The 21,620-nt window shown below is 32.3% G+C and overlaps 2 non-coding genes across 2 annotated transcripts; one reads left to right on the top strand and one right to left on the bottom strand.

Moving 5' to 3' along the window:
- Positions 1-18,482: 18,482 nt before the first annotated feature.
- TRNAF-GAA (transfer RNA phenylalanine (anticodon GAA)) lies at positions 18,483-18,555 on the bottom strand. The gene has a single exon. It is a non-coding gene; the product is annotated as a tRNA-Phe (tRNA).
- Positions 18,556-21,398: 2,843 nt separating this feature from the next.
- TRNAT-UGU (transfer RNA threonine (anticodon UGU)) lies at positions 21,399-21,471 on the top strand. The gene has a single exon. It is a non-coding gene; the product is annotated as a tRNA-Thr (tRNA).
- Positions 21,472-21,620: the final 149 nt, after the last annotated feature.

The following is a 21,620-nucleotide window of genomic DNA, read 5'->3' as shown; positions in this document are numbered from 1 at the left end:
TTTTTACAGTGCGATGGTTGGCTGTTCACGGACTAGCTGTACCTACCGTTTCTTTTTTGGGGTCAATATCAGCAATGCAGTTCATCCAACGATAAACCTAATCCGAATTAATTATAGAGCTATGACACAATCAAACCCGAACGAACAAAATGTTGAATTGAATCGTACCAGTCTCTACTGGGGGTTATTACTCATTTTTGTACTTGCTGTTTTATTTTCCAATTATTTCTTCAATTAAGAAAAAAAGAGTAGTAGAATACTAAATAATAGTAGGAATTCTCTTATCCCATTCGGAAGGATTGCATCTCATAATTATCTATGACTGTTTATGTCTTTAGCATGACCACTTGATGAAATGTGGAGGGAAGCGGGATAAATGGCCGATACTACTGGAAGGATTCCTCTTTGGATAATAGGTACGGTAACTGGTATTCCTGTGATCGGTTTAATAGGTATTTTCTTTTATGGTTCATATTCTGGATTGGGTTCGTCCCTGTAATATGTAATAATGGGATGAACTAAGTTATAGGCATGAAAGTGTAAGAACTCAACGGGGCCCGCCTCCTCTTTCTTTGTCTGATTCGCGAGGAGGGGTCCCGTTGAATTCTTAATGATCATAATATTTTGTTCGTATAAATATAAATGACAACAAATAGATCACTTTTTCCGATGATGTTTTTGAAAAATGAACTCGATTAATTGATTCATAGCATCTGTTCTTCGATAGTATCTATCGATACTTTCAAGGTTAGAAGAAAAAAAGGAATCACTCAATTTCCTTTTCCTGGATGACACAATCACAATATATATTTAATTTTAATATTTAATTTTTTTTAATATTTAATTTTAATATTTTAATATTTAATTTTAATATTTCTTTTTTTTTTCTGTCGACCAGATATCAAGCAAACCCTTTCTAGACTAGTCTAACCTTACTCTATTTATTTTAGTATTTCATCAAAGTTTGAAATTTTTTTATAAGTTCATCGCCTTGCTTCTATTTTATATTTATAAAAAAAAGGATTCCTTCTCTTTTTTTTGGTTGTCCATTACTTATTATATTATATTATACTTATTTATACTTATACTTATTTTATACTTATTTATACTTATTTTATACTTATTATATTATCCTTATTACTTATTCGATTACTTTATTACTTATTCTATTATCTATTATAATCTATTATCTATTATAAGTAAATCTAAAAAAATAAAGGGTTCTGAAAAATCTGGAAAAATATAAACTAAGAATAGAAATCTTTGACGAATGGGATCCGGAATTGTTATTATTTCGACACAAGAAAAGGAATTTTACACATCCTTTTCTTGTGCCGAAGGCTAGGAAGACGAAGAATACTCCCTGTAATTATTTGTTCCCCTCATTTATCCTTCCTTTCTATTCTCCGCTTACTTATCTTATGTTTAGTATCTAATCAAATTGAATTTAGAAAACAAAACCCATTCTGTGACATTTCAATCTGACAATAGGGATATAATTACACCCCTCCCATTTAGATTGAAAAAAGAAAAGAAGGGGTAAAGACAAATAGTCTTCTTCACAATATACAGATTTTGAATGCGGTAAAAGTAATTCCTAGAGAAAGAATATAAACAAGCAAAAGACTTTTCATACTTTTTTCATCATACCTAACCTAATTGCCAGGAAGAATTTGTTCTTTTTTACAAATTTGATGTTGATAAATCCACGGATCTAGAAATTCATTTCGGACACTTGAACCTTTTCAAATTGTTTCTTTTTAAGAACCAAAAAGATTTGTGCAAAAACAATAGATGCCAAGAAGAACAAAAGGCCTTGGACACGTAGTGGATCTTGAAGTACTATTTCTGCATCCCCCTGACCAAATCCACCCACATTAGGATTACTTGTTAATGGTTGATCAAGTTTGATAGATTCACCCTCTGAAACAAGAAGTTCTGGTCCTGGGGGGATAATATCAACCACTTGATGTCCATCCAATGCATCCGTTATGGTTATTTCGTACCCCCCTTTTTCTTTTCGTATGATTTTGCTTACTATACCTGTTGCCGTAGCATTATAAATTGTATTGTTACTTTTGTTCCCGTCGGGATAAATCTGACCCCTTCCCCTATTTCCGCCTACGTATATGGGATATTTTAAGAAATGAACATCCTTATTACTAGCAGGGTCTGGGGAAAGAATAGGAAAGGTGATTTCACTATATTTTTGACCAGGAACAGGACCTATCACAAGAATATTTTTCTGAGTGGGGCGGTAGTTCTGAAAAGACAGATTGCCTATCTTTTCTTTCATCTCGGGCGAAATACGATCAGGTGGGGCTAACTCAAACCCCTCCGGTAAAATAAGAACAGCACCCACATTCAAAGCCCCTTTCTTACCATTAGCAAGAACTTGTTTCAGTTGCATATCATAAGGAATTCTAACAACCGCTTCAAATACAGTATCAGGAAGTACCGCTTGTGGAACCTCAATATCCACGGGTTTATTAGCTAAATGGCAATTGGCACATACAATACGCCCAGTTGCTTCTCGTGGATTTTCATACCCCTGCTGCGCAAAAATGGGATATGCATTTGAAATGGATGCCCCGGTTATTATATAGATCATGAGCGATACGGAAATGGATCGAGTAATCTCCTCCTTTATCCAAGAAAAAGTATTTCTAGTTTGCATGGTACAATCATTGATCCCGAAAATTTCTACAATAAAATTAGGTAGGTCACTAGTATAGTTCCCTATCCACGATTCTGCTATTTACTTTTACTGAAAAAAAAAAAAATTTACTGAAATAGAGGAGGAATTGTATTCCCCTGATGGGTAGAAAGAGTAAAGTAAGTACGACTTTGCATTCTTTGCTTATATACAAAGTAAGAAAGATTCTAATTGAATCCGTGAATCATTTTTCAGTCAGTCAGTGAATGATAAATAACTACAAGTGACGGCGATACATGATTTAAATAACGAAAGATCGAATATTTAAAAATTGTATCTAGAATGACTGGAAGGGTACAAGCAAGAACAGATATAATTTGATCATTATGAGCAAATCCAAAATCTTTGTAGATATAGCCAATCATTAGTTCCCAACCGTGGTGCGAATGGAATCCGACACAGAACTCAGTTAATAAAAGAATAGAAAAAGCTTTTATTGTGTCGCTTAAATTATATAGGAATTCTTGAACCCAAGAGTTAAGAATAACAAGTTCTTCATTACCCAAAATAGAATAACCACTTAGAATAACGAAACAGATTAGATTTGTCGAGAAGTGCAAAATCGTATGGATACGATCCTCATTGTGCATCTTGATCAATTGGATCGTTTCTTTGTGGATTCCTATACGAAGTTTTTGTAGATGTGTTTCCGGGTATTCTTTTATCATTTCGTCCAACAGGAGGAGTTCCTCTACTTCTATGAATTGTTCTAGAATACTTTTTTCTTGAATATCATTCAAAAAAGTTTCGGATTGCCTAGTATTCCACCAATTAGTAATCCAAGATTTCAGACTTTTATTAAATGAGAGAGAGATCCACCAGGGCAAAAATACTATAGATGCAAAATATAGAAGGGGAGTGAATGCTTTCTTTTTTGCCATTTTTTCATCTGTGAATTGTTAATGAACCCACCTCATTCGTTGACTTTATGTGATCTAATCTTTCTATCAAGCATGACTTTCATTATATTATAAATTATAAGATAAATTATAAGGTAGGGGCCCATGAATCTATTCTCTGTTTTTTTTTTTTTTGATTCAGTGCTTAGTCCTTGAATCTAAAAAGAGTACAGAAATAGAAAATAAGAATCCACTTTGAATTCGAATGTTCGAATGAAATATATATATATATTATTGTTTCCAGATATCTCAATTGATCAAATTCGAAGCAATTGCCCTCTTTCGATAACTGCCCGAAAGAACCGCTTCAAATAATAAAGATTATTCTATTCAGATTTTGAGACGAAGGAGCTCCCTGTCTATATCAAGATATCAATCAAATATGTCGAAAAATTTTCGCGGGTTATCTAGACTGTATATAGTCTAGAGTCCGGGAATAATTGAAAAAAAAAAAATTATGAAAAATATTATGATGATCAAAAATGAGTGACAAAAAAAGACAGAACAGTTATCATTACATTTATCATTATGTTATAAGAAAGAAATCTACTTGTTTAGTTCTTAAGGAGCACAAAAGAAAGGATAAAAGGGGAGGGGCTGATTGACAAAAGGAAAGTAGAGAAAATTTACAAGATATAATCTATCTGTATCTAACGTATCAACTCCAAATATTGAAAATAAAAAGTTAAATATTTCGAAATACTTTGATATATGAGATGAATCCATTATTTCGATTTCTTGCTTGTTTTGTTACTGAATTAAGTTGAGTGGTTTTACATTTACAGACGCATAAAAAACAATTTTTGTGGACAAAAAAAAAAAAACAGTTTTGTTTTATGTTATGACTCTTCCGTATACGTCTTCTTTGGTTCGAGTGGGCATTCTTAAGAAACTTCAGTTTAGTTCTGCTATAGAAAAAAGAGGCTTCTTGTCTTGAGTTTTTTCCTCCTGCCGAGAAAGCATTTATTCTGCAATTCATTTCAAAAGACTTCAATCGGTACACGCAAAAAATAGGCCAATTCAGCAGCTTTTTGCTCAATTTCTCGTGGAGTCAAATTCTCATCAGTACGAGTCAAGGGAACGGCCCCCTGGCCTCTGATTTCCATATAAAGGACACGCCGAGCATAAATACCCTCTTTAACTTCTATTCTGATGGACTGAATATCTTTCATAAGGAATCGTAGAAAGATGCGACGATTTTTTCCAGGAAAACCCCAACGAAAAATACATACTATTCCCTCTTTTCTATCGAATCGATCATAACCACTACCTACATTCCAAAAAATCGTGCACCACAAATAGGAACTAATAAAGAGACCCGCGATCCCATAGAAAGACATCACGATTCCTTGTGGAAAAAAAACTATTTGCTGAGACGGAAATAAAGATATCAAATTCCTACCAAGATAACTAGAAGTTCCAACTAATAAAAACCCTAATGAACCAAAAAAAAGAATAAAGGCCCAGCAGAAATTGCTTGTTTTTCGAGACCCCACTATAAATTCTATCCATATAGATTCTGATCGCCAACTCATACATACTAGATCCAGTTGCATTTTATTGGAATTGAGAAAATAAGCAAAAAAATTTGACTTTACTTTTTTTGTTTCCGAAGTAACTCTCATCAACTAGTGCTATTTTGATATGAACTTTTAGAAGTAATTCATCAAATTGCTTAGATCTAAAATCATCCCCTTTATATGATCCCCTATACAGATCTACTAGATATATAGACTTTAATTTCATACATTCGTCCGGTACCGATCCACTTGCTATAATTCATTTACCCCTATATCATGTTTACGTATGCATAAGAGGAGCTTTTTCATTTATGTTCGGGGAAGCCGGATGGATGTTATACAATATTCTACTAAATAGATATCCGTGGCATCTAAGTCGTGAAAAAAAAAATAGATAAGATTTGGTCTTGGCCTTGGCCCCATCGAATCTAAAAAATCTTAGTTTTTTGAACATACAAAGATAAAGAAGCCATTGCAATTGCCGGAAATACTAGGCCTACTAAAGGCACAAAAATAGAGGGAATTGTCATAAAATGGGTACCTCAATTTAATATTCGTACCTGTTATTGTTATATTGTTAGTTATAAAGTTAGTTATAAATATATCTTATAATAATTATATTATAATTCGTATATTATACTAAGTATATCTAAATATTATACTAAGTATATCGAAATACTAAGTATATCTAAATATTATACTAAGTATATCTAAATACTAAGTATATCTAAATATTATACTAAGTATATCTAAATACTAAGTATATCTAAATACTAAGTATATCTAAGCGAGTATATATATCTAATATATATATCTTATCTAATAAGTGCAAGGAATGTAGAATTAAATAAAGGGACTTGCCCATCTTTCTAAATGAAATAAAATAGGTGTATGATAAGATAATCCACTTTCTTTATTATCTTACTTTATTCCTACTTTTCTTATTATTATTATTCTATTGTTCTTGTCTTCTAATTTTAATTTCTAATTTGAATTTAATAAAGAAAGAGTTTATTACAAATTGAGAAAGAGTTTATTACAAATTGTCGAAAGATTCGATTCGTTAGAATCCGATCCAAGAACAGGGATTTTTAGTAAAAATAGAATTCTCGGGAGATATAGAAAGATGCAAAACTCTATATTTATATTTTTTCTATATTTGAATTATATAAACATACGCAATAGAGCAAGATAAAATTCGTTTTTCGACAATTCCATTTTATGTCACAAAGTCAAAGCCCATTATGCGGGCTTTGACTTTGATTCTGATAAACTAACTAACTGCCTTTTCACTACAAAGAAAATAATTTAACTTAAGACTCTACTTGATTGAATTTTGATTCAAAGGAAAAAAACCGTGGAACTGAAATAACTCACTCAGAACACCCTTTAAAGGATTACGTGGTACGATTGGATCGAATAAACCCTTATGGAATAAATATTCAGCCTCCTGTGAACCTTCAGGTACTGTTATATTCAATGTTTGCTCAATTACTCTTTTACCCGCAAATGCAATATAGGCATTGGGTTCAGCAATAATGATATCCCCCAACATACCAAAACTCGCGGTCACTCCACCAGTAGTAGGAGATGTAAGAATTGATACATAAAATAACTTTTTATTTGATTGATAATCATATAAAGCAGAAGATATTTTAGCCATTTGCATCAAGCTCAAACTTCCTTCTTGCATGCGTGCTCCTCCGGAAGCACACACTAGAATAAGAGGCAAAAAATTATTGGTAGCATATTCGATCAAACGGGTGATTTTCTCGCCTACTGCGGATCCCATACTACCCCCCATAAACTGAAAATCCATAACCCCGATTGCTATAGGAATACCGTTTAGTTGACCCGTACCTGTTTGAATAGCCTCAGTTAATCCTGTCTCTCTTTGATAAGAATCAAGACGATCTTTATAGGGCTCTTCGTCATACTCAAACGGATCAGAATCAATACCATCTTCGTCATACTCAAACGGATAAGAATCAATACCATCTTCGTCATACTGAAATGGATCAGAATCAATACCATCTTTATCTTTGTCAAACTGAAATGGATCATAATCAATACCATCTTTATCTTTATCTTTGTCAAACTGAACTTTATCTTTGTCAAACTGAACTTTATCTTTGTCAAACTGAACTTTATCTTTGTCATACTGAACTTTATCTTCGTCATACTGAAATGGATCAGAATCAAGACCATCTTTATCTTTGTTAAACTGAAATGGATCATAATTAATACCATCTTTATCTTTGTTAAACTGAACTTTATCTTTGTCATACTGAACTTTATCTTTGTCAAACTGAACTTTATCTTTGTCATACTGAACTTTATCTTCGTCATACTGAACTTTATCTTCGTCATACTGAAATGGATCAGAATCAATACCATCCATATAAGGCTCTTCTTGGTCAGACTGAAATGGATCATAATCAATACCATCTTCGTCAGAACCATCTTCGTCAGCTTCGTCAGAACCATCTTCGTCAGCTTCGTCAGAACCATCTTCGTCAGCTTCGTCAGAACCATCTTCGTCAGCTTCGTCAGAACCATCTTCGTCAGCTTCGTCAGAACCATCTTCGTCAGCTTCGTCAGAACCATCTTCGTCAGACTGAAATGGATCATAATCAATACCATCTTCGTCAGACTGAAATGGATCATAATCAATACCATCTTCGTCATACTGAAATTCAATGGGATCCAGAGAGATCATGTCTTCATCCATAGGATCCCAAGTACCTGGATCAATCGAAAGTTCGATTCTATCTGAACTACTCATTTTCAAATGATATCCACAGTATTCACAAATATTCATTTTTGGCTTAAGAAATTTCTTATAATTTAATCCATAACAATCTTCATTTTCGCATAGAACCCACAAATGCTTGAAATCTTTAGGCCTTTCTAAATCATTACCATTTGCGCAACTTTCTTTTAGAGTTAAATCATTACCATTTGCGCAACTTTCTTTTAGAGTTAAATCATTACCATTTGCGCAACTTTCTTTTAGAGTTAAATCATTACCATTTGCGCAACTTTCTTTTAGAGTTAAATCATTACCATTTGCGCAACTTTCTTTTAGAGTTAAATCATTACCATTTGCGCAACTTTCTTTTAGAGTTAAATCATTACCATTTGCGCAACTTTCTTTTAGAGTTAAACCATTGTCTTCACTACTATTTCCACCTTCAACACAAATGTAACCACAAATGCAATTATAAATATAACTATCATTGTAATTGTCACTACCACTTAAAATGGAACTATCAATACAGGTTTGAGAACGAAGATAAGAGTTAATACAACTCTTAATGTGATTATTCCAACTATAGTTAGTATCATACAAGTTAAAATCATAGTGGGGATCGTCATTGTCAATCTCAAAAATTTGATTTTCACTATTAAAATATAGAGAATAATTATCCTGATTACTATCATTATCCTGATTACTATCCCTAATTAAAACCCTAATTCGGGTGTCATCAGAAATGAAATTCCGAATGTCTTTGACGCCAACTAAATGATCAACCTTACTGTAATAACTAGAGCTGTCACTACAACCATGAATGTTTTTATCCATATCATTTCTAACCGGGTCTTCGTTTACACTAGTATTTTCAATAGGACCAAGGCTATCCATTGATTTACTTAGCCCACATCTGTATTCTAATTCCCCCTTAGACAAGATAAAATTGAACCATAATTTTTCCATAGAGTTTTCTTGCCTCTATTTAGATGTAAAGTATAATAGATGAATAGTCATTTGATGAAAAAAAAAAAATCATTTATTTCCTATCGGAATACGCATAATGGATACAATCATTAAACTAATAATGAGTGAATATTGAAGTAAAGGATTCTCGTTTGTGAGAACCTGGAGTATCAGTTCATTATATATGATATATGATACTTTACTTTTTTCTTTTCAATTATAAATATAAATTTTCAATTAGAAATAGCGATTTCCCTATGTTGTGTAAAATTCGCACTGAAAAAATTGAAAAAAGAAATTTTTCTCCTATCAAGAACCTTTTTCGTAAAATATCGTCTACTAATACAATAAAATCTCGTCTACTAATACAATAAGTTTCTATTCCAACACGGAACGAATAGGATAGAAAAGAATACACCAATCTTTAGGATCGGCTCAATCCTTTTAGTAAAAGATTGGGCCGAGTTTAATTGCAATTCAACAAACCAACAGTAATTACTGGATTACAAAGTATCCATTGCTTCGAATTCAAATTTTATTTATCTAAAGTATCCATTGCTTCGAATTCAAATTTGATCTCCTTCCATACTTCACAAGCAGCAGCTAGTTCCATACTCCATTTGCCAGCCTCGCGGATAATTTCATTACCCTGGCGGGCAAGGTCACGTCCCTCATTACGAGCTTTTACACATGCTTCTAAAGCTACTCGATTAGCTACGGCACCCGGTGCATTTCCCCAAGGGTGTCCTAAAGTTCCTCCACCGAATTGTAGTACGGAATCATCTCCAAAGATCTCGGTCAAAGCAGGCATATGCCAAACGTGAATACCCCCCGAAGCTACGGGCAGAACACCTGGTATAGAAACCCAATCTTGAGTGAAATAAATACCACGGCTTCGATCTTTTTCAATAAAATCATCACGTAGTAAATCAACAAAGCCCAAAGTTATGTCCCTTTCTCCTTCAAGTTTACCTACTACTGTACCAGCGTGAATATGATCTCCACCAGACAGACGTAAAGCTTTAGCTAGTACACGAAAGTGCATACCATGATTCTTCTGTCTATCAATAACTGCGTGCATTGCGCGATGGATGTGAAGAAGTAGACCATTATCTCGGCAATAATGAGCCAAGCTAGTATTTGCAGTGAACCCACCTGTTAAGTAGTCATGCATTACGATGGGAGCTCCCAATTCTCTGGCAAATATGGCCCTTTTAATCATTTCTTCACATGTACCCGCAGTAGCATTCAAGTAATGCCCTTTGATTTCACCTGTTTCAGCCTGTGCTTTAAAAATTGCTTCGGCACAAAATAAGAAACGGTCTCTCCAACGCATAAATGGTTGGGAGTTCACATTCTCATCATCTTTGGTAAAATCAAGTCCACCACGTAGACATTCATAAACTGCTCTACCGTAGTTCTTAGCGGATAACCCCAATTTAGGTTTAATAGTACATCCTAATAGGGGGCGACCGTACTTGTTCAATTTATCTCTTTCAACCTGGATGCCATGAGGCGGGCCTTGGAAAGTTTTAGTATAAGAAGGAGGGATTCGCAGATCCTCTAGACGTAGAGCGCGCAGGGCTTTGAACCCAAATACATTACCCACAATGGAAGTAAACATGTTAGTAACAGAACCTTCTTCAAAAAGGTCTAAGGGGTAAGCTACATAACATATATATTGATTTTCTTCTCCAGCAACGGGCTCAATGTGGTAGCATCGCCCTTTGTAACGATCAAGGCTGGTAAGCCCATCGGTCCACACGGTTGTCCATGTACCAGTAGAAGATTCAGCAGCTACTGCTGCCCCTGCTTCCTCGGGCGGAACTCCGGGTTGAGGAGTTACTCGGAAGGCTGCCAAGATATCAGTATCTTTGACTTCATATTCAGGAGTATAATAAGTCAATTTATACTCTTTAACACCAGCTTTGAATCCAACACTTGCTTTAGTCTCTGTTTGTGGTGACATAAGCCCCTCCCTACAACTCATGAATTGAAAATTTTCGCAACAACAAGGTCTGCTCGGCATAAATTAGGAGTTAATGAAACCTTTTCGAAGAAATCTTTCAAAAAATTATCAACTAATCCGAAAGGTTCCTTATTAGACCATGGTATTTGATTCGCCAAATACATCATTATTCTATATTCTTTCATATTCTATATTCTTTCATATGTATGGCGCAACCCAATCCGTGTTTTTCAAGTTTAGAATTCCTTACTTTTTTTTTGAATCGAAATGAAAATGAAATAAATGAAATAGAAATATTATAAATATATAATTATAATTAGAATTATAAATATAAAATATATATATAAAATATATAAATTAAATATAAAATATATAAATTCAATAATAAGTCAATAGTCAATAATAAGATAATACTATAATAATATAAATTCAATAATAAGTCAATAGTCAATAATAATCAATAATAAGATAATAAGATAATAAGAAATAATATAAAATAAGAAATAATATAAATTCAATAATAAGAAATAAGAAAGAATAAGAAATTCACTCTTGACAGTAATATATGTTGTATATGTAAATCCTAGATGTGAAAATATGCGTAATTCGTTTATGAAATGAAAAAAAAGGAATATAGATGGAAAAAGGGGGGATAGGTTGGACGTAAAAAAAAATCGATATGCTAAAATAAAATACGAAATGAAATAAGGGCTAATGAGATAGAAATAAGGAATCGTAAATAGAGTTCGGGTTCGAATTCCATAGATAATATGGATGGTATTGCCTATAATGATAGACAAATGAAAGACAATGATAGACAAATGAAAGACTCTCTCAAAATTGTTATTTATTTATCCACTTGATATTTTGCAAATAGGTTGGTTGAACTTAAAAATTCCTTCATTGAATAAGGAAACAATCCAATTGAATTGCATTCAATTGGATGGTACCAACGAAATCGAGTGCTAATCCCCATTTCTTATTGAATTAACCGATCAACTTGCTGTCGAAGATTTTTTTTATTAGAAAATTTTCGAAAAAAAAAATTGACATATTTCACTTTATTTTATTATGAGAATAAATCCTACTACTTCTGTTCCTGGAGTTTCCACGCTTGAAAAAGAAAATCTGGGACGTATTTCTCAAATCATCGGTCCAGTACTGGATGTAGCCTTTCCCCCGGGCAAGATGCCTAATATTTACAACGCTTTGGTAGTTAAGGGTCGAGATACCATCGGTCAACAAATTAATGTAACTTGTGAGGTACAGCAATTATTAGGAAACAATCGAGTTAGAGCTGTAGCTATGAGCGCTACAGATGGTCTAATGAGAGGAATGGAAGTGATTAACACGGGAGCTCCTCTAAGTGTTCCAGTCGGCGGAGCGACCCTAGGACGAATTTTTAACGTGCTTGGGGAGCCCGTTGATAATTTAGGTCCTGTAGATACTCGCACAACATCCCCTATTCATAAACCTGCGCCCGCTTTCATACAATTAGATACAAAATTATCTATTTTTGAAACAGGAATTAAAGTAGTCGATCTTTTAGCTCCTTATCGTCGTGGAGGAAAAATCGGACTATTTGGGGGAGCTGGGGTAGGTAAAACAGTACTCATTATGGAATTGATCAACAACATTGCCAAAGCTCATGGGGGTGTATCCGTATTTGGCGGAGTAGGTGAACGTACTCGTGAAGGAAATGATCTTTACATGGAAATGAAAGAATCTGGAGTAATTAATGAACAAAATCTTGCGGAATCAAAAGTGGCTTTAGTCTACGGTCAGATGAATGAACCGCCAGGAGCTCGTATGAGAGTTGGGTTGACTGCCCTAACTATGGCGGAATATTTCCGAGATGTTAATAAACAAAACGTACTTCTATTTATAGACAATATCTTCCGTTTTGTCCAAGCGGGATCCGAAGTATCTGCCTTATTGGGTAGAATGCCTTCCGCTGTGGGTTATCAACCCACCCTTAGTACCGAAATGGGTTCTTTACAAGAAAGAATTACTTCTACCAAGGAGGGATCCATAACTTCTATTCAAGCAGTTTATGTACCCGCGGATGATTTGACCGACCCTGCCCCTGCCACAACATTTGCGCATTTAGATGCTACTACCGTACTATCAAGAGGATTAGCTGCCAAAGGTATCTATCCAGCGGTAGATCCTTTAGACTCAACGTCAACTATGCTCCAACCTCGAATCGTTGGAAAGGAACATTATGAAACTGCGCAAAGGGTTAAGCAAACCTTACAACGTTACAAAGAACTTCAGGACATTATAGCTATCCTGGGGTTGGACGAAGTGTCCGAAGAGGATCGCTTAACCGTAGCAAGAGCGCGAAAAATTGAGCGTTTCTTATCACAACCCTTTTTCGTAGCGGAAGTATTTACTGGTTCCCCGGGGAAATATGTTGGCCTAGCAGAAACAATTAGAGGATTTCAATTGATCCTTTCCGGAGAATTAGACGGTCTTCCTGAACAGGCCTTTTATTTGGTAGGTAACATCGATGAAGCTACTGCGAAGGCTACGAACTTAGAAATGGAGAGCAAATTGAATAAATGACCTTAAATCTTTGCGTACTCACCCATAATCGAATTGTTTGGGATTCAGAAGTGAAAGAAATCATTTTATCTACTAATAGCGGACAAATTGGCGTATTACCAAATCACGCGCCTATTGCCACAGTTGTAGATATAGGTATTTTGAGAATACGCCTTAACGACCAATGGTTAACGATGGCTCTGATGGGTGGTTTTGCTAGAATAGTCAATAATGAAATCACTATTTTTGGAAAGGATGCGGAAAAGGGTAGTGACATTGATCCACAAGAAGCTCAGCAAGCTCTTGAAATAGCGGAAGCTAACTTGAGGAAAGCTGAAGGCAAGAGGCAAACAATTGAGGCAAATCTAGCTCTCAGATGGGCTAGGACACGAGTAAAGGCTATCAACGCGATTTCGTAACTAGTTGGTTAATCGAAAGAATTTCCGTATAAACAGAACTTTCGTTTCTACATCCCATTTTTATTCTGCTGATTAAATAGAATCAAATACAATCAAAAGTGAAATAGTGAAATTTGATCTAACGAAAAATTTGAAAATTGAAAACGGAAATAGAATAGGATGAAAAAGATAGAAAATCAATAAAAGAAGGTGGGTAGAAAAACTTATTAGACACCGGGATCAATGGTATCTAATAAGTTCTACCTACTATTGGATTTGAACCAATGACTCCCGCCGTATGAAAGCAATACTCTAACCACTGAGTTAAGTAGGTCATTTATTATCATAAGGAATCATAAAGAGAAAGAAAAGGGACCTATCACATCGATGGATTATAAATCCGATATTACTTCTAAGCAATACCAATCAAACCGACCAAAAAGGTATGATTATGATGTTGGATCATGTAATATTCATCTTGACAAGAAATTATCTAAATAATATGATAAAATATGTATCACAAACACAAGGGCTATAGCTCAGTTAGGTAGAGCACCTCGTTTACACGCGCGCCAATGTTTTTCAGGGGAGTCTATCATGCAATCAAAAAAAATTGATCCTTTTGAGAAATCGATGTCTTACTCCATTACTTTGAAGGAACAAAACAAGAGAACAATAGCCTGACAAATGGTTTGGTTCGATTCGGGTGCCGTTTAGGCAGGAGCAGGATCCGAATCGAACCTATCATTGATTTGAGATATTGATAGGGCGAATACCCAGTCTATTCAATGCTAGGCATAATGAGTATAAGGACCTCAAAAATTCTCTTTTCGTCCTATGAATCTTAAGGTGTATGAAGTTTCATCTTTGATTTTTTAATCAGGATGATAGAGACTTCATTTAACTTAGGTTGATCTAGGCCAGAAGCAGACCTACGTCAAGATAAACTTTCCCTTCTTTGAAACACTTTGGTAGTGCTCCTGTATCAGTAATGAATCAGAGCACATGGAACCATCTTCCTTTTTTTTCTAAGAGAAAAAATATATATATGGTAGACTAACTGATATTTCTATCAGTTAATGAAAGAGCCCAATGCAAAAAAATGCATGTTGGGTCTTTGAAATAGGTCGAATCATTTTGATAATAATCAGTTCGATCTGTTTTACCGAGAAGGTCTACGGTTCGAGTCCGTATAGCCCTATATTTTATATTTTTATTTTATATTTTATTAATTTTTATATTTTATTAATTTTTATATTTTATTAATTTTTATATTTTATTAATTTAAAATATTTATTAAATTAATAAAAAAATATTTATTAAATTAATAAAAATGAAATGAAAATAATATTCTTAAAACTAAAGCAAACTAAAACAATAAAGAATATCCAAATACAAATAAAAAAAGTTGTATAGTTTTTTTCCTAATTATTGTATTCTTTGTTGATTGGAACTGGTCGCTTCCAGTTGCTTGGTTAAAATCATTCCCATAAGCTCGCTCACAGGGAGATCGCTCAGAAACTGAAAACAAAAGCGCATTTCAACAGAATCTCATAAATATATATAATATATATTAAATATATATATATAGATAATATATATATAGATAATATCTATAAAAAGATATAATATCTATAAAATATAGATAGAAAATAAAAAATGTATTCTATATATAACTATATATAAATTTATTCTATATTCTATATATAACTATATAATATACTATATAATATATATATAAATTTATTCTATATTCTATATATATTCTATATATATAATAGATAATAAGATAATAGAAAAGAGAAAAGGTTTTTTTTTTTTTTTTTTATTTCTAATACATATTAGATATTAGTTATATATTAGAATTCCTTTTATTTAGAAAAATACGAAATGAAGTGAAAACAAAAAAGTTTTACTTGTTTTGGATTTGTATAGTATTCTACTATACTATATAGTAATAGTATAAATATCTATGTAATAGTATAAATGTAATAGTATAAATATCTATTTATACTATTACTATACAAATTAGTACTATATCGAATACAAATTAGTACTATATCGAAATTAAATCGAAATAAGTGAAATGTAAATAGGATTAATTCCAATCAATAAATCTTAAAACGCAACAGCAAACAAACGAAACTAGACGATTCGATCAAACTGAATTGTTGGTTTGACTAAACAAACAGTTGTGGATGACTTGACAATGAATTCCAGGTCGAATCGACTAATCCGGTCTATTTTTCACATTCATAGGAGTTCGTCTATGTTTCTGCTTTACGAATATGATATTTTCTGGGCATTTCTAATAATATCAAGTGCTATTCCTATTTTGGCATTTCTAATTTCTGGAGTTTTAGCCCCGATTAGAAAGGGTCCAGAAAAACTTTCTAGTTATGAATCGGGTATAGAACCAATGGGCGATGCTTGGTTACAATTTCGAATCCGTTATTATATGTTTGCTCTAGTTTTTGTTGTTTTTGATGTTGAAACGGTTTTTCTTTATCCATGGGCAATGAGTTTCGATGTATTGGGGGTACCCGTATTCATAGAAGCTTTAATTTTCGTGCTTATCCTAATTGTTGGTTCAGTTTATGCATGGCGAAAAGGAGCATTGGAATGGTCTTAGTTCCTGAATATTCAGATAATAAAAAGAAAGAAAAAAGTAAAAATAATAATAACATTGAGTATGAATTCCATTGAATTTCCCTTACTTGATCGAACAACCCAAAACTCAGTTATTTCAACTACATTAAATGATCTTTCAAATTGGTCAAGACTCTCCAGTTTATGGCCGCTTCTTTATGGTACCAGTTGTTGCTTCATTGAATTTGCTTCATTAATAGGCTCACGATTCGACTTTGATCGTTATGGGCTGGTCCCAAGATCGAGTCCTAGACAAGCGGACCTAATTTTAACAGCTGGAACAGTAACAATGAAAATGGCTCCCTCTTTAGTGAGATTATATGAACAAATGCCCGAACCTAAATATGTTATTGCTATGGGCGCGTGTACAATTACAGGAGGGATGTTCAGTACTGATTCTTATAGTACTGTTCGGGGAGTCGATAAGCTAATTCCTGTGGATGTCTATTTGCCGGGCTGTCCCCCTAAACCCGAGGCAGTTATAGATGCTATAACAAAACTTCGTAAGAAAATATCTCGCGAAATCTATGAAGATCGAATTAGATCTCAACAGGGGGATCGGTGTTTTACTACCAATCACAAGTTTTGTCTTGTACGCAGTACTCATACTGGAAATTATAATCAAGGATTACTCTATCAACCACCATCTACTTCAGAGATTCCTCCTGAAACATTTTTCAACTACAAAAGTTCAATATCTTCCCACGAATTAGTGAATTAGGTAGGATTCAGAAACAGAATAACAAACAACGAATTAATCTTCATAAATTCGATTTCATCGTAAATGTGAAATACTTATCTTATACAAATTACAAATAAAAAAGAAAAGTGCGGGAGAGATAAAAAAGATGCAGGGCCGTTTGTCTGTTTGGCTAGTCAAACACGGGCTAGTTCATAGATCTTTGGGCTTCGATTACCAAGGAATAGAGACTTTACAAATAAAGCCCGAGGATTGGCATTCCATTGCTGTTATTTTATATGTATATGGTTACAATTATCTACGTTCCCAATGTGCTTATGATGTAGCACCAGGCGGACTGTTAGCCAGTGTGTATCATCTTACGAGAATAGAGTATGGTGTAGATCAACCGGAAGAAGTATGTATAAAAGTATTTGCTCCAAGGAGTAACCCTAGAATTCCGTCTGTTTTCTGGGTTTGGAAAAGTGCGGATTTTCAAGAACGAGAATCTTATGACATGTTGGGAATCTCTTATGAGAATCATCCACGACTGAAACGTATCTTAATGCCCGAAAGTTGGATAGGGTGGCCTTTACGTAAGGATTACATTGCCCCCAATTTTTATGAAATACAAGACGCTCATTGAATGATAAGAAACTAATTACAACTTCAAATATTCAAGGAATATTTGTACATTCTCTTCTAGCTCAAACGGAGGAATTGAGGTTTCATTCGTATTCTTATGGATAGGCTAATAAATAAAAAGAAATAAAAGACAATACATCATTGAAATTCTCGATTTTTGAAGATACCTTTTTATTTTATTTCGGACGAGCCGAGACAATAGGATGAACAACAAGGGTTCTATACCGTGAACTTTGTATCGCGCACATCACTTAGATGAACTCTAGAGAGTCACATAGAAAGGAATGAAGAAATGGAATATGAAAGAGAATACAAATAAATAAATGAAAGGGAATCGGATTCTATTTGTACTGTAGCTGAGATGAGTCTTGGTTATTTCTATCCTTGAACTCCTCTAGACCAGACTTTTGGTTGGGCCTTTCAACCAACTATTTTAATCTTTTTTTTTAATTAAATATGTATGAAGTATTAACATTCTTTTTGAATGTGAGGAGCCACAGCGTGAACAAATAAAAAAGAAGAGGAAAGATAATGAAATTTTTTTCTTTTACTACATTATTTATTTTTTTTACTACATTATAATTATAATAGACTCTTTGCTCATCTAAAAAATAGAAACAAAAAAAAAAAAAAAAATAAATAAAGAGAGGGTTTACTTCCAGATAGCTAGCTAGATAAGTATGTATTATGTCGATCTATATCAATTAATTTGTAGAGTAGATACTCATACAAATTAATCATACGCCGAGAACCAGATTTGAACTGGTGACACGAGGATTTTCAGTCCTCTGCTCTACCAACTGAGCTATCCCGACCATTACCGACGCATTATCCTCATAATACTAGATGACTTGGGTCTATGTCACTTAAAAATGAAAACAAAAAAAAAAACGAAAAAGTATTAAATTAAAAGGGGAATTTCTTGGATCTTTAAAAGGAAGACTTTGTAAATTTCAGTATGAGTAATGATATGGATTATGAATCATTCAAATAGGTATTCCTTGCTCAAGGGTGTTGATTTGTACGTATATCATATATATATCACAATATATCATATCACAAGACTTGTGATAAGAGAACAAAATTCTGCTAGGATACGCTTGTAAAATGGAAAAGAATAGGATGAATGAGAAACATAAGGAACTTTGAACCACTAACAAAAAGGGTAGGATAAAATAAATAGATAGCAAACGGGCTTTTTGGGGTTGGGGATAGAGGGACTTGAACCCTCACGATTTTTAAAGTCGACGGATTTTCCTCTTACTATAAATTTCATTGTTGTCGGTATTGATATTGACATGTAGAACGGGACTCTATCTTTATTCTCGTCCGATTAATCAGTTTTTCAAAAGATTTATCAGACTATGGAGTGAATGATTTGATTAATGAATATTCTATTCGATTCTTTCTTCAACTTGGAATCGATTCACAACAATTCTTTTTATTTTTCATATAAATTGATTTTGCATATAAATAAAAAAAATACGGGTTCGAGTCGTCTTTTTTGGTTTTTCATTAGTATACCTATTTATTTTATATTTTATATAGGTATATCTTGCATCCTTTCTGGAGTTTCGATATAAGGATTCCTTTACCAACAGTCAACCCCATTTGTTAGAATAGCTTCCATTGAGTCTCTGCACCTATCCCTTTTTTATTATTCTCGCTTGTTGAACCTTTGTTTATTTTCGTAAAATAATAGGATTTGGCTCAGGATTGCCCATTTTTCATTCCGGGGTTTCTCTGAATTTGAAAGTTATCACTTAGTAGGTTTCCATACCAAGGCTCAATCCAATCCAATTAAGTCCGTAGCGTCTACCAATTTCGCCATATCCCCTTTGTGTCTTGAGATTAGGATCTCATTAGGATGCACTTCCTTCCCCCTTTCTCCTTCCCTTCCTTTCCCCTTTCTTTCATTTATTTATTTTCTTTCTTTTTATGCGAAAACCGTTGAATTTAGTATTGAATTTAGTAGATATAGATACTGATTCTTATATCGAAGGGTCTTTACCTATTTTATTTCTTGTTTGTTTATCTTCTTTCGTCTCTATCGGAGACCCGTATTTATTTGGTCCAATCAGAAAATATTTTATCATTTCTGTATTCGCAATTCAATATAGATGGATATTCCATAACATATATATGCCCCCCTTACTCTCAGTTTTCTCAGGCAATTTACTCGAACGGTCGATTTTTTTTTTTTTTTTCGTCTTAGCTTCCGCCTTTATGAATGAAAACAAAAGAAAGGAGTCTCTCATCTCTCATTATGATCTGGATTTCATTTCTATGGGTTGCATCTTTTCTTTTTTCTTTAATTTTATTTTTATTCTTATTCTTTTATTAGACTATCCTATATAACCATAATAAGATAACTAAAAAAATAAAAATAAAAATGAAAATTGAATTTATTCATTATTAAAATTTATTCATTTTAAAATTTATTCATTATTAATTATTTATTTTCTAGTATAATAGCATAATAGCTAGAACTAATTATTCCATTCATTTCTATTTCGACTTCGAAGATAATTCGAATTAGTTAGTCTAAAAAACAAAGTTTCATTCTAATTATTTAGACTTATAACGTATCATTTATATAATGATAATATATATATAAATTATATATAAATATAAATTATATATAAATGCATAAAAATATTTTCACTATAATTATCTAATTATTAGACTCTATTTATAATTCTAAACTAAATATAAATAAATTAAATATATATTAAATCTATATTAAATATAAATAAATATTAAATATAAATAAATTAAATCTATATTAAATCTATCTATCTATATTAAAATTAAATCTATCTATTAAATTAAATCTATATCTATATCTATATAAAAAAAAAAAATTATATATAATTTAAATGTAAAATATACTAAAAATATACTAAAAAATACTAAAAATATAAAATAAAAAATATAGTAATATTATACTTAGTATACTAATATTATACTAATATATATATAATACTAAATTATATATATAATACTAAATAGAATATAATACTAAATAGAATAGAATACTAAATAGAATAGACTAATAGAATAAAGATAACATATAATAAAATAAATATAAAATAAAAATATATAATATAGAGATAAATAATAAATAATTATAAAAATTATAAATATATTTATAATTTATTTTTATAATTTTTATAATTATAATAAAATTAGAATTAAATTATAATAATATTATTATAATTTAATATTATTAAATATAATGTTATTAAATATTAATATGATTAAATTAAAATATGATTAAATTAAAATATCATTTTTAATATGATTAAAATATAATCAAATAGAATGATTAAAATATAATCAAATAGAATTATATTATTCTATTCTTAATTATTATATTCTATCAATATTAGATTGAATATTAGATTGAATCTACCATTATTATATATTATTATATATTATTATATATCATTATATTAAATATGATTATATTAAATATGGCATAAATTATGTATGGCATAAATATGGCATTTAAAATTTAAAATTCTAGTTTTTCTAAATTCTAGTCTATAATTCATATTAATAATTCATAGTAATTATGAATAACTAATAGATAGTTAATAGATAAGATCGTAATAGTTTGCTGAATTCCTATGGATACAAAATTTCTATTATTTGAGCCCGCTTAGCTCAGAGGTTAGAGCATCGCATTTGTAATGCGATGGTCATCGGTTCGATTCCGATAGCCGGCTTTCTCTATTTGTTTGCTTTTTTACTTTTTTACATGATTGATAATGTTTTTTTGAAATCAAAGAACATTGAAAAAGCTTTTTCCCCTTTTCTTTCCAAAGGTCAACGATCCGTTTATTATGTCGTAGAAACTTTCAATTAGGAATAAAAT

Source organism: Durio zibethinus, unplaced genomic scaffold (genome assembly GCF_047325235.1).
Source record: "Durio zibethinus cultivar Kanyao isolate XHJ-2024 unplaced genomic scaffold, ASM4732523v1 HiC_scaffold_2, whole genome shotgun sequence".
Lineage (NCBI taxonomy): Eukaryota > Viridiplantae > Streptophyta > Magnoliopsida > Malvales > Malvaceae > Durio > Durio zibethinus.
This window is presented reverse-complemented; position numbering and strand designations above follow the sequence as displayed.